Source organism: Mytilus galloprovincialis, chromosome 5 (assembly GCF_965363235.1).
Source record: "Mytilus galloprovincialis chromosome 5, xbMytGall1.hap1.1, whole genome shotgun sequence".
Classification (NCBI taxonomy): Eukaryota; Metazoa; Mollusca; class Bivalvia; order Mytilida; family Mytilidae; genus Mytilus; species Mytilus galloprovincialis.
The window spans coordinates 70,332,104-70,346,991 of record NC_134842.1 but is presented as its reverse complement, the minus strand read 5'-3'; the positions used below and the strand labels follow the sequence as shown (position 1 = coordinate 70,346,991).

Below are 14,888 nucleotides of genomic sequence, written 5' to 3'. Positions count from 1 at the left end.
GACATAAATGAACACCATTACTGGTGTTACTTGCTTCATGTTAATATTTAAAATCTATTTTCTATGTTAAATTAAGTTTTTTTCTATACGTGACAGGAAACCATAAGAAACCGAAAGCATTTTTTGAGTTTTATTTTATTGCAAAATCTGCTTAAAATAATCTGAACAGTATATTTTTTCTTAAAATCCATCTTAAATGTAACAGTATTATAAAACTCCTAAATATGTGCTTGTTTTGAAAACAATTAGTACAATTTATTCAGAAATTTCCATATTTTCTTTATTGATACAGGATACCATAATCGTTGTATCTTGATGTTTTAGCCAAAAAAAATGTATTTATATTTGGTTTTGAAATTCCAGTTATACATGTTATATACAATTTATTCCAAATCATTGGCAATGTAAAATTCTTTAAATCCAGCAAAAGAAAAAAAACTTTTAACTTGGAATTAAAATCTTTAAAATAGGCACCATGTGATATTTGTGACCTGTACACCATCTACATGGTTTCCACATTTTAACCTACTTTAGTGGGCTAAAATCAATAAAGTACTTCCTTTCAAGTCATGCATGGTAAAAGTTTACTTCAAATTTGACAAGTTTATTGCATTTCTGAAAAGTGTTTGCAGAACGTGATTAAAAAAATAATTATAAATTGTGACAAAGATACCAACTTTGTACATTCCAAGTGTAACGGTATATTAACATGTATATTTTATTAAGGTGGCTCGGGACTATTCGACTGCGCATAATTTCACGCATGAATTACAAAAGTATTTGTCGTAAATTCGATATAATTTTTTCAAATATTTTGATTGATTAGAAATGTTAAATCATTGTAGTAATGTGAATATTAGAATATTTTCGTTATAATCCGTATTTGTTAAAGAGTCAAAATGACATTTCACCCATTTTCACCATTTTCCCGCCAAAATTTGGGTTTTAAGGCAAAATATATTTTTTTCCTTATCGGTGACCTATTTTTTTTTATTTGCTCATTCTTTGAAGCTATATTTCAGCTTTTTATATTACAGTTTTGGACCAAGTGTCATAGAACGTTTTTTTTTGATAATCCGATAAAATATGTCAACACCTCTAATTTCCCTATCATTTCATTGAAAAATGGTCCCTTCTACATACCTGTTTAAAAGTAAAATTTTGAGCTTAAATGGTCCGTGACCCCCTATTTTTTTTCGACCAATTTGATTCAATTTCTTTAAAGAATAAAATAACAAAAATTACGGCACTTCTGATAGAAACTTTGAATATGCCCCGAGCCACCTTAAATTATCTTTATTCACCTAAAATATCCAGTTATATTTACTGTTGAAGCAAAATCAATTCAACGAGCATCGGCACAATGATAAGAAACGTAATGTCGATTGAATTTTCCAAGGACCCTTTTTCATCGTTATACGGAAACAAAGTGTGCTATTACGTCCGTCAAATCTGAAATCGATTTTATTTTCACTCAAAATCGTATGTAACATTATGCACATAGGAAAAATAATAGACCCCCGGCGCGATCTCTTTGAAAATTGTATTTTCCTTTTTTAAACAATATGAAACAAGTCTACAGAATATGCTTGCTAACATCCCGTTGGAAACAAAACCAATATTTAGACCTAGTATTTAATATATATCCGGCCGTAAGCGCATGATCACATGTTAGTCACATGTTTCAGGTATGACCGGAAATGACATGAATGATTAGAACTTAACGACAAAAACAATTTTAATAAAAAAAGGAAATATCTGGACTTCTGTTTCTTGTGAAATGTAACGCATAATGATTACGTCATTTTCTAACTTAATTATTACTAAGAACAAAACTAGAATGTAAATCATCTCTGATTTACCTGTTTGAACATCTCGCGAGAGTTCATATTTGCATATTGTTGTAAAGAATTCTTTTACAACAAAGCAGATTACACCATCTAAAATTTGCGTTACGAAATCTGAAACCAAAGTAACGCTAGTGTTCTTACACCTGCTACAGAAATACTTATAGTTCTCGACATTTTCTTCTGACTATTCTTATTGGTCGATGTTCTTTATTATTTGAAAGCAAAAGTTACGATTATCTTTAAATTTACCAGAATTACACACTTGCGGCGAAAATAACGCTAAGAAACGACACAGAAAAGCGGCCGGATAAATTGAAACATTTGTTTATTTCAAATTCTCTCTAGGGGAGAGTAGAAAGCACCTTTATTTTAATAGAAATAATAGCATTTGATGGTGGAGCAACAACTTCTCTCACCAAAATACAATATTTTATCACTTTCCTATCGTTATCGGAAACAGTCCCAATACCAAATTATGGTCCATATATTAAAACATTGTTAGTTTGACAGTATGCACCTTTAGTTCCAATACCCCAACTATTAAAATCTTATCTAGATTAGTATGTTTTGACAGAATTTTGTTTATTTATTTGTAGACACACAAGAAAAATGTATAATATGCAGAATACTTGTCTTTAAATTTTTAGTTGGAAAAAACGTTCATGCAGATCTAGACTAATATGATGCTATGACACACACATGGATTTCTTGTATTTGTAAGGCTTTTAAAAATTTAATGTTGAAAAGACCCCAGTGTTGACATTATATCTTGTCTGTATGGTGACACATGTACTTTCTATTTCAAGAAAAAAAGAATCCAACCGGAGGGTTAACACAGACTAGAAGGAAGTAGGGGCCTTGTACACCTGCTATTCAAATTAATTGTTTATACTCATGAAAGACTTCAATTATTGAAAGTAAGCTATAATTTTGCATTTTAAATTAAATACATGTACCATGGTGTAAAAAGTGGGTCTCATTGGGGTCTAATCGTGACACGGGATTGCCGATTTTTTGTAAGCGTGACATGTGAAGGTCAAATTATTGTGTTGTGAACATGGGAAATGAGGTCTAGTGGGACCCGGGAAATGACAAAATAAGGAGAATTGCTTACGTGCATAGTGTAAGTGGGCTGTGGGAATTATATATTCATCTAACAAAATAGTAAGCATCGGAATATCTAAAAGTATTATTAAATTTGTTTATCAGATGTTGTTTCGATGGGTCTTTGTATTTATAACCAACCAAAGATTAAGGAGTAAATTTTTTTTATTTTTTTCCAATTTAACTACTAATATAAATCCATAGATCTAACAACTGGCATGGCAAATAAGCATACAGAATGACACAATGATTTAAGAAAGACCCAACAATCATGGTTATATGTCTCTAGGGTTCCAAAAAATATAGGAGCCAATGCAATCAGACATACATTGTATTTTTTTCATATTTCTATTTACTTCATATGGACCAAAGTTACAAAATGCAGTCCTGGTAATCAGTTGGGCATCACATAAACAATGATTGACATAAAGATACATTGTTGTGTACGTAAGCTTAAATTTTGATATGAATTTGATGTTCTGACTTACACTTTCAAACTGACTTATATCTGGGATAAATAGCTGCCTGTGAATTTTTATTTCTTCAAATATTGTCAAACAAAATCTATTCTTTAAATATAGAATGCAAATTTTCCGTATACTGGATGTTGATTTTACAATGGTGAAATACATATACAAAAATGATATGTAATATCATGTCCGTTTATAAAGCAAGATTAAGTTTTAGGCAGCTTCCATATAAGAAAGTAAAAAACTCCATTAACTTAATTACATGTATGTTTGGCATTAATCAACACCATCATGCAATTTTTGAACCTGATTAGGAATACACGTCTTACTGTTATAAAAAAGACTTATTCACAGTTCACAAAAGATAAATCTATACACATATAGGACATGTGCAATCATAAAAGAAAGACATACATTTTGACAAAAAATTCTTCAAGTTCTTATGTCATGTATGTTATCAACATGAACTATCCTGATAGCTTGACTTCAGTATTTTTAAGGACTACATGTATATGTTTTTCTTGATCTGTCCCAACATTACCCCAAAAAGTAAGGCATTCTAATATTACATTGTAATACACGTGTAGCTTTTAAAAAAAAGTTTATTTTGGAATTGCTATACACTTAATAATTGATAGACATATATTTGTTTGTATGGCCCCGCAAGGAAGTTGTCCGTGCCTTATAGTTTTACCCTTGTCCGAAATTCCGTCAGCTCGGCACAACACAAGTAAATACAATTTAAAAAAACAACTGTTCTGAGAGTCGGGTATGTCTGATTCCTGCATGTCTCTGGACTTTCCTATAATTAATTGTCCACTCAAATTCATACTAGTGCCTTAAATTTAATAATCATGGCCTTAAATATAAGTTTATCATGTTTTAAATAGATCAAATCAATAAAAAAAGCCCCACTTGTCCATCAGTGTTTCTGCTAATTTTTTTTTAAACAGAAGGGATTTATTGTTAGGAGATATAGCAAGTTTGGTTCTGATCTCATTGTGATTCTTGCTAACCACTGTTTGTAATCTAATATAGTGTTGTTCTATTTTCGCCTGTATTGAGGTATTATCAGGACACCGCTCACATTTTTCCTTTGCTTCAATGTATAGCTTTACATCAGATATTTCGCCTAGCAACATTTTAATTTTGTCCAGTTCTGTCATTCTTCTTTTTTTTAGCTCACGTGGCCCGAAGGGCCAAAGTGAGCTTATGCCATCACTTGGCGTCCGTCGTCGTCCGTCGTCTGTCGTCGTCTGTCGTCGTAAACTATTTCAAGAATCTTCTCCTCTGAAACTACTAGGCCAAATACTTCCAAACTTTAACTGAATGTTCCTTAGTGTATCTAGTTTATAAATTGTATCCGAAGTTTTGATCTATCAACAAACATGGTCGCCATTGCTAAAAATAGAACATAGGGGTCAAATGCAGTTTTTCGCTTATAACTCAAAAACCAAAGCATTTAGAGCAAATCTGACGGGGTAAAATTGATTATCAGGTCAAGATCTATCTGCCCTGAAATTTTCAGATGAATCGGACAACCCGTTGTTGGGTTGCTGCCCCTGAATTGGAAATTTTTAGGAAATTTTGCTGTTTTTGGTTATTATCTTGAATATAATTATAGGTAGAGATAAACTGTAAACAGCAAAAATGTTCAGCAAAGTAAGACCTAAAAATAAGTCAACGTGACTGAAATGGTCAGTTGACCCCTTTAGGAGTTATTGCCCTTTATAGTCAATTTTTAACCATTTTTCATAAATCTTAGTTATCTTTTACAAAAATCTTCTCCTCTAGAAATTAAACTAAACTTGGCCAAAACCATCATTGGGGTATCTAGTTTGAAAATTGTGTCCGGTGACCTGGCCAACCAACCAAAATGGCCGCCATGGCTAAAAATAGAACATAGGGGTAAAATGCAGTTTTTGGCTTATATCTCAAAAACCAAAGCATTTAGAGCAAATCTGACATGGGGGTTAAATTGTTTATCAGGTCAAGATCTATCTGCCCTGAAATTTTCAGATGAATTGGACAATCCATTGTTGGGTTGCTGCCCCTGAATTGGTAATTTTAAGGAAATTTTGCTGTTTTGGTTATTATCTTGAATATTATTATAGATAGAGATAAACTGTAAACAGCAATAATGTTCAGCAAAGTTAGATTTACAAATAAGTCAACATGACCGAAATGGTCAGTTGACCCCTTTAGGAGTTATTGCCCTTTATAGTCAATTTTTAACCATTTTTCGTAAATCTTAGTAATCTTTTACAAAAATCTTCTCCTCTGTAACTACTGGGCCAAATTAATCCAAACTTGGCCACAATCATCTTTGGGTATCTAGTTTAAAAAATGAGTCGGGTGACCCGGCCATCCAAACAAGATGGCTGCCACGGCTAAAAGTAGAACATAGGGGTAAAATGTCAAAAACCAAAGCATTAAGATCAAATCTGACTGTGGTTGAATTGTTTATCAGGTCAAAATCTATCTGCCCTGAAATATTCAGATGGATCGGACTTCACGTTACTAGGTTGCTGCCCCTGAATTGGTAATTTTAAGGAAATTTTGCAGTTTTTAGCTCACCTTTCCTAAAAGGAAATGTGAGCTTTTCTCATCACTTGGCGTCCGTCGTCGTCGTCTGTCGTCGTTAACAATTTTTCAAACATCTGCTCCTCTGAAACTACTGAATGGATTTGGATGAAACTTAGCATGTTTGTTCCAAAAATAGATTATCCTGCACAAAGTTTGTGCTTCGATTTTTGATCCGTCAAAAACATGGCCGCCGTTACTTAAAATAGAACATAGGGGTCAAATGCAGTTTTTGGCTTATATCTCAAAAACTAAAGCATTTAAAGCAAATCTGACATGGGGTTAAATTGTTTATCAGGTCAAGATCTATCTGCACTGAAATTTTCAGATGAATCGGACAACCCATTGTTGGGTTGCTGCCCCTGAATTGGTAATTTTAAGGAAATTTTGCTGTTTTGGTTATTATCTTGAATATTATTATAGATAGAGATAAACTGTAAACAGCAATAATGTTCAGCAAAGTTAGATTTACAAATAAGTCAACATGACCGAAATGGTCAGTTGACCCCTTTAGGAGTTATTGCCCTTTATAGTCAATTTTTAACCATTTTTCGTAAATCTTAGTAATCTTTTACAAAAATCTTCTCCTCTGTAACTACTGGGCCAAATTAATCCAAACTTGGCCACAATCATCTTTGGGTATCTAGTTTAAAAAATGAGTCGGGTGACCCGGCCATCCAAACAAGATGGCTGCCACGGCTAAAAGTAGAACATAGGGGTAAAATGTCAAAAACCAAAGCATTAAGATCAAATCTGACTGTGGTTGAATTGTTTATCAGGTCAAAATCTATCTGCCCTGAAATATTCAGATGGATCGGACTTCACGTTACTAGGTTGCTGCCCCTGAATTGGTAATTTTAAGGAAATTTTGCAGTTTTTAGCTCACCTTTCCTAAAAGGAAATGTGAGCTTTTCTCATCACTTGGCGTCCGTCGTCGTCGTCTGTCGTCGTTAACAATTTTTCAAACATCTGCTCCTCTGAAACTACTGAATGGATTTGGATGAAACTTAGCATGTTTGTTCCAAAAATAGATTATCCTGCACAAAGTTTGTGCTTCGATTTTTGATCCGTCAAAAACATGGCCGCCGTTACTTAAAATAGAACATAGGGGTCAAATGCAGTTTTTGGCTTATATCTCAAAAACTAAAGCATTTAAAGCAAATCTGACATGGGGTTAAATTGTTTATCAGGTCAAGATCTATCTGCACTGAAATTTTCAGATGAATCGGACAACCCATTGTTGGGTTGCTGCCCCTGAATTGGTAATTTTAAGGAAATTTTGCTGTTTTGGTTATTATCTTGAATATTATTATAGATAGAGATAAACTGTAAACAGCAATAATGTTCAGCAAAGTTAGATTTACAAATAAGTCAACATGACCGAAATGGTCAGTTGACCCCTTTAGGAGTTATTGCCCTTTATAGTCAATTTTTAACCATTTTTCGTAAATCTTAGTAATCTTTTACAAAAATCTTCTCCTCTGTAACTACTGGGCCAAATTAATCCAAACTTGGCCACAATCATCTTTTGGGTATCTAGTTTAAAAAATGAGTCGGGTGACCCGGCCATCCAAATAAGATGGCTGCCACGGCTAAAAGTAGAACATAGGGGTAAAATGTCAAAAACCAAAGCATTAAGATCAAATCTGACTGTGGTTGAATTGTTTATCAGGTCAAAATCTATCTGCCCTGAAATATTCAAATGGATCGGACGACACGTTGCTAGGTTGCTGCCCCTGAATTGGTAATTTTAAGGACATTTTGCAGTTTTTAGCTCACCTTTCCTAAAAGGAAATGTGAGCTTTTCTCATCACTTGGCGTCCGTCGTCGTCGTCTGTCGTCGTTAACAATTTTTCAAACATCTGCTCCTCTGAAACTACTGAATGGATTTGGATGAAACTTAGCATGTTTGTTCCAAAAATAGATTATCCTGCACAAAGTTTGTGCTTCGATTTTTGATCCGTCAAAAACATGGCCGCCGTTACTTAAAATAGAACATAGGGGTCAAATGCAGTTTTTGGCTTATATCTCAAAAACTAAAGCATTTAAAGCAAATTTGACATGGGGTAAAATGTTCAATAGGTCAAGATCTATCAGCCCTGAAATTTTCAGATGAATCAAACAACCCATTGTTGGGTTGCTGCCACTTAATTGGTAATTTTAAGGAAATTTTGCAGTTTTTGGTCATTATCTTGAATATTATTATAGATAAAGATAAACTGTAAACAGCAAAAATGATAAGCAAAGTAAGATCTACAAATAAGTTAATATGACCAAAATTGTCAATTGACCCCTTAAGGGGTTATTGTCCTTTAATGACAATTTTTCACAATTTGTTCATCATATTTGCTAACTTTAAAAAATCTTCTCCTCTAAAACTACTCAACCAAATTCAACCAAACTTCATTTGAATGATCAGTAGGGTGTATAAAATAAAGTTTGTGTTTTATTTTCTATTTCGTCAAAAAACATGGCCGAAGGCATTGTTTACCAGGTGAGCGATTCAGGCCCTTGAGAGCCTCTTGTCTAAAAGATAACAAATATCAAGTAATTCCCAGAGTTATCGATCTTTTGTGGATTGATGTGAAACTTTTGACATAAATCAATTTAAGGCTTTGGCTATAAAAGAACCCTTATTTTCTATTCAAGAAAACAATATTATTTCTTATCAGTGATACATGGAAGAGTCCATTGTCAATTAGCAACAAATATGACTGCTAATAAATCTTGAAAAAATATATTTTGGCTTGCCTTCCTGTAGCATCAGCTTAAAAAAATGTACAAAATGAGCACTTTCTTAGAGTTTATAACCATATAGGATTTAACACCTTTTAAGGAATTTATAAGTGTATGAACTTGCAAACAAATAAAAGATTTTTATGATATGTTTGTTGGTAATTGACAAAATGGGGGATGAAATTTGGTATCTTGTGAAAAAAGAAACTAGAAATAGTTGCCTATCATTGAAAGGAAATGTTGGTGATTATTATTTAAACACCAAGTGAATACATATTTTAACGTTATAGCTTATTTCCTACTGCTTGTAGCCTAAAGGTTTGGTTGACTTGCTCTGTTTGTATAAACATAAGCTCAAGCATTGTTATTAAGATTTACATCTGCAAACAATAAAGACCGGCAAAGTTAAACCTATATATATATTATATTTAAATTTGATTTAATGTTATCCCAATTACAATTGTAGAATAAGCAAGCTAACCAAAATCCTGCTCTACAATTATTTGGAAATTAGCTGTAAGTACAATTATTTTATTAACAAAAGGTGGGTTTGTGTTTCTATCACCAACATCTTTGTTAAGATTGGCTACCAGAAGTAGCTATATATGTAGTCTGTCTACTATTTAAGACTGATTTCGAGAATCAATCAGGTATATAACCTTAAAACCATCATAAATGGAATGGTTATAGTTAAGTTTATTTATTACTTTAAATAATTACCTCTAGACAAACTTACAGACTGCACATAAGATAGCATTCTTTCCATCTTGTTAACATTTTGTAATTTCTGCACATTCTGTATAGATAGCCCATGTTGTCTTGCTGCAAAAGAAAAATTCTGGTAAATATGTGCATAACATAGAAAACATTATTATATGAAAGCAAAATTCATGTAGTTGTTAAATAATTATCTTATCACTGTTATTTTGATGCACTATTTAGACAAGAACTTAATAAGTGTATGACTCTTTGAAAAAGGTCAACAATGTTGAGATTAATTTTGGGGTTATCGTCCTAACTATTCAGGAAAAAAAAGAGCAAAGAACAAGTAATTTTGATGTTTAGGACAATGTGTATACAAGGGTACGGCTCTCTGTGAAATCAATATTCAAAAGAAAGATTGGGATTGATTTAAGGAGTTTTTGTCCAAACCATTTAAGAATAATAGACTAAAGTGCGTAGTGTTATGCGTTTACTTTTCTACATTGGTCAGAGGTATAGGGAAAGGGTTGAGATCTCATAAACATGTATAACCCTGCCGCAGTTTAGTAAGACATCCATTATCACTGAACTAGTTTACATATTTTTAAGGGGCCAGCTGAAGGACACCTCCGGGTGCGGAAGTTTCTCCCTACATTGAAGACTCATTCGTGACCTTCGGCTGATGTCTGCTCTATGGTCAGCTTGTTGTCATTTTAACACATTCCCCATTTCCTTTCTCAAATTTATTTTAAGCAAGGACAGAAAAAACTTGGTTTCTTGACATTGATTGGAGTATACATACACTGTTAGTCTATGGATATCTTTAAATGGTACCTCAAGGCTCCATATGAAGGTTTAAATGGATTTTCTGTGTTATTTCCCTAAAATTTACCTGTTTCATTCTCCACAAATAATTTTCTTTTCACTTTTTCAACTGTCAAACAAGGTCTTTTCCTTGGTAAACTAGTATTCTCCTTGTCAGATACATCAACATTTAATTTTATCAGTTTTCTCTTGCTGCCTGTTGATACAGAAGAAGTTAATGTTAACGATATTTCAGTTTGAAAACATAAAACGTAAACATTACAATATTACAGTTTAATTTGGATTGAAAAACTTCAACAAATTCCTCTTGAAGAAAGTAGTTAATTTTTTTTTAATTGCTTTTTTGTAGAGTCTGCTACTTTTGTTGCAAAAGCAAGTTATAGCAATTCTACATATTTTCATTGGCATCGGCAAAAGTATGGCAAGACCTAGGTTCTTTGGAACTGTTACAATTTCTTTTATTTATGAAATTTGTAGCGGCTTTGTTTTTTAGGGTCGACACTATGGAAAAATATAATAAATAACTTGTAAAATAACGTACACATATTTTGGGGTATGTGTCACCAAGAGCCAATGCACGTCGAGTTTAAGGGGGACTATCGAACATGCACAGCCCAAGGCACAGTGGGTCAGTCTTTTGCAAGACTTAAGCAATGGCAGGCAAAACTATAAAGCAAGCAGCAAGTTTTAACAATTTTATATAGAAACTGGTCCAAATAATAATAATGATGCCGAAACAATTAACGAATAAATAAAGTTCAAATGTTCCAAATAATAAAGTCACTAATTTCACTAATCCAATTCACAGTTTAAAGTTTAAGTCCAAAATGTTCCAAATATTCTAAGTTGATGTTGTCTGGTTGAACGATTACAGTTGTGTTGAGCTGTCTTTTGAGTACAGGTTTCTCCTGAGTAGCTGAGCCTGGTTGGCTTTTGAAGCACTCCTATCTGGATCACACCGACGAGACTACACTGACGAATAACTGTTCGACTCCGATATTTAAGGCGAATCCTGAAAACTACTCATAAAATGACAGACATTGATAATTTTAATAATTGAGATAATTTGAGTATTAATAATATTGTTTACAATGTCCAAAGGTGAAATATGAATAAAGTCAATTTGAGAGATACAAGTTAATTACATTTATAATCCTAATTAAAACATAATATTGCTCAGATTAATTAATGACAATTGACAAGATACCAAAGTGTTGCTCAGAGCAATTATTCACAAGTGACATGTTTAACAAAATTTACCTGATTAATTAAATTCAAATTTATGATTATTATAAAATATTTCCTAATTTCATATTTTCTAAAATAATATATTTTCTCAATAAAATTCACTTTAAAAACTTTTACATAAAAGAACACCTATAACATATGACTATGTCGGAGTGGGCTTGTCGCCATAAAAATTGAAAAAATTGTAAAAACATTAAATTTATTTATTCACAAATAACTTAAGAGCAATTACATTTAATTAACATAATGAAAAATTTATAGTTACCTCGACTATTTCTAGTTTTTCTTGATTTCTCATCCTGTACAAATATCTTATATTTTTCTTTAATCTGAATGTTATTTTTTTCTTGCAACTGGGTATCTAAAATAAAAGTTATCTCATTTATATTTTCAGCTTATTTTCCTGCCATAAAAGCAATGCCATATGCAATTAAAAAGAAATAAGTTGTCAGGTACCTGTTTGAAGTATGAAGACTCTCAAATTTTCTTGATCAGGTATGTTCTTTTTCCTTGACCTCATTCTCATGTTTATGTGACTTCTTAATAAAAGGCTATTTTTTTTTATTGTCATTCGAAAACTCTATTATTACAAGATATCTGTACCTTAATGTTACATTAATTTAAACAGCAGAAATGTACACTTACAATTTATGGCATCCTCTTCTGTTTCAGTGCAATTTATCTCCCTTGGAAATTCATGTACAATGCTGTTTCCATAACCCGATCCTGTGTCATCGTCTGAAAAAGTAAAGAAAGAAAATTTATTATCAAAGGTACATGTATATCGTAATATTGAAATATTAAAAGAGAGATAAAAAATATCAAAAGTATACTTTAACTCCAAAAAGCAACAGACAACCCAATGGGAAAACAAATCTTCACAATACACAACATAGAAAAAACACTATGGTAATCTGGACAAAATAAAAAGAATATCTGTTTAAACGAAATTATCAAAATTGAAAAATGTAGCCCTTTCATCTGCTTAGTGTCATATGGCTATTTCAAAAGTAAAGTTAATTAAACAAAAATTAAATACCATGTGCATTGCTCAACTTTATATCAGGGCATCTACCATGTCTACTATTCTGTCTTTCTGTTATTATTTCTTCAGGTCCACTTTGAGCTTCATCCACTGAAACAAAGAATGAAGATTAAAATCTCTTGCAGGTGAATGTATTTTATATGGCATTTAAAAATAAGAATTAAAGGAGAGAATGGAGGATGATGGATTATAAGACATTTTCCATTACAATCAAATTTTGCAAAGTAAATGCATTATTGTATTGTGTGAAAACATGTTACCAACCAGTTTAATTGATTTGAGTGAAGACAAGGAATCAGTTCTTCTTTTAAAATTTAGAATGGAAATGGGGATTGTGTTAAAGAGACAACCACTCGACCATAGAACAGACAACAGGGGAAGATGACCAATAGGTTGTCAATGCAGGGAGAAATTCCTGCACTCGGAGGTGACCTTCAGCTGGCCCTTAAACAAACAAATACAAGTTCATTGATAATGAATGTCTTACTCAACTCCAAATTATCCACAAGAAACTAGAATAAGTAAAAATAATACAAGACTAACAATGACAAAAGGCTCCTGTTAAATATGTTTCATTGAACTAGTTGTACATGTATCAACATTTTTCATATAGGAGCATTATGTTTTTCGTGCAAAGCATCTGTATGTTGCGCTTCATATTAAATTTTTAGTCAATGTAGTTTTTAAAGAAGTTGAAATCCAATCATCTTAAAACTTAGTACACTTGTTTCATGACATACGATCTTTCTAATTTTAATGCCAATTTAAAGTTATGACCCCAAACTTCAGGTCCACTGAGCATAGTGTGTGGGTGTACTATTGACACAGTCTTGTTTTCTCTTATTCACATCAAACTTTGTTAAGAAAAAAGTCTTTTATTTTTTAGACTTTAATTTAAATCAATGTATTATTGTGTTATATTAATTCAAAACAGTAGAAATGTATACTTACAATTTATGGTGTCCTCTACTGTTTCAGTGCAATTTATCTCCCTCGGAAATTCATGTACAATGCTGTTTCCATAACTCGATCCTGTGTCATCTTCTGAAAAAGTAAAGAAAGAAAATTTATTATCAAAGGTACATGTATATCGTAATATTGAAATATTTAAAAAGAGATAGAAAAAATACCAAAAGGACAATTAAACTCACAAGTTATAATAAAACTGACAACCCAATGAGGAAAATTGAAAAACAATGCGCCAAAAAACTACTCAAACACAACATAGAAACACGCTCTGGAAATCTGGACATTATTTTTTGGAATTGATATTGCAAATCATTATAATTAATTAAGGTAGATTTATGGTATACCCCAACTTTGATTGTCCAATCACAGTACCAACTCTGCAAATTTGGGGACCGATTTGCAATTTAATGGTTAGATGGCTTAATTATATAAAGAAAACTTGGTGATTTATTGTATATATGTTCCGGACCGTATGAGTATTTGGACCGTACGCGTACGGTCTGGACCGTATGCGTACTTTTTCAAAATACTCATACGGTCGGACCGTACGCGTACGGTCTGATTAATATCATTAAGAAGTTGCTTAAGTTTATAAGTTACAAATGCATGTAAAGTTCATGTACAGATCAACATAACTTAACTCTCAAATTAATATGGAAAAGTTCAATTGTAATTGGAATGAAAGCTTTATTTGTTAACTAATAAAAAAATTCACGCTTATTAAATCTATTAATATCTTGTATTTAGTATGTCGATCAGTAATACATTAATTGAATTATGATCATAGAAATTTACGATATCGGAAGTAAACATGATGTGGGACGACAATTTTAGAATATTAGAAACTTTACAAAAAAATGCAAATGCAAAGGAACATGAATGAACTGCAAACATGTTAATGTAAAAACTATATCATTAATTGTGGTAGTAAGTGTCACCTTGAGCGAGAGTACCAAACTAGTATTCAGATATACAATTAAACAAATATTTAATGTCAATTGTTCAATTGTTCATTTTATCCATCTAAAAGTGATTGTAATGATAACAATTTATAAAACTAAAAATAAAGATTGTGATAAATGGTTATCTCGTACTGGACCATACGCGTATACTCATACGGTCCGACCGTACGCGTATGGTCGGACCGTACGAGTATACGTATACGGTCCGGACCGTACGCGTACGGTCCAAATACTCATATGGTCTGGAACATATATATTATGCCAAATATTTAAACACATATCATTTTAGTTTGTTTTAAGAATCATTTTTTCAAAGGAGTCTTTTAAGGGGAGATAACTCTTTTAGTAAAAAAAATATATTTGACTAATAGGTATTTTTTTTTTACTTGTAGCA

At 32.2% G+C, this 14,888-nt stretch overlaps 1 long non-coding RNA gene across 1 annotated transcript; it reads right to left on the bottom strand.

The window, feature by feature from the left end:
- Nucleotides 1–9,463: 9,463 nt before the first annotated feature.
- On the bottom strand, nucleotides 9,464–10,550 carry LOC143074703 (uncharacterized). The gene is made up of 2 exons (XR_012978017.1): nucleotides 10,338–10,550; nucleotides 9,464–9,565 (listed from the first exon to the last, which is right to left on the bottom strand). It is a non-coding gene; the product is annotated as an uncharacterized LOC143074703 (long non-coding RNA).
- Between the last annotated feature and the right edge of the window lie 4,338 nt (nucleotides 10,551–14,888).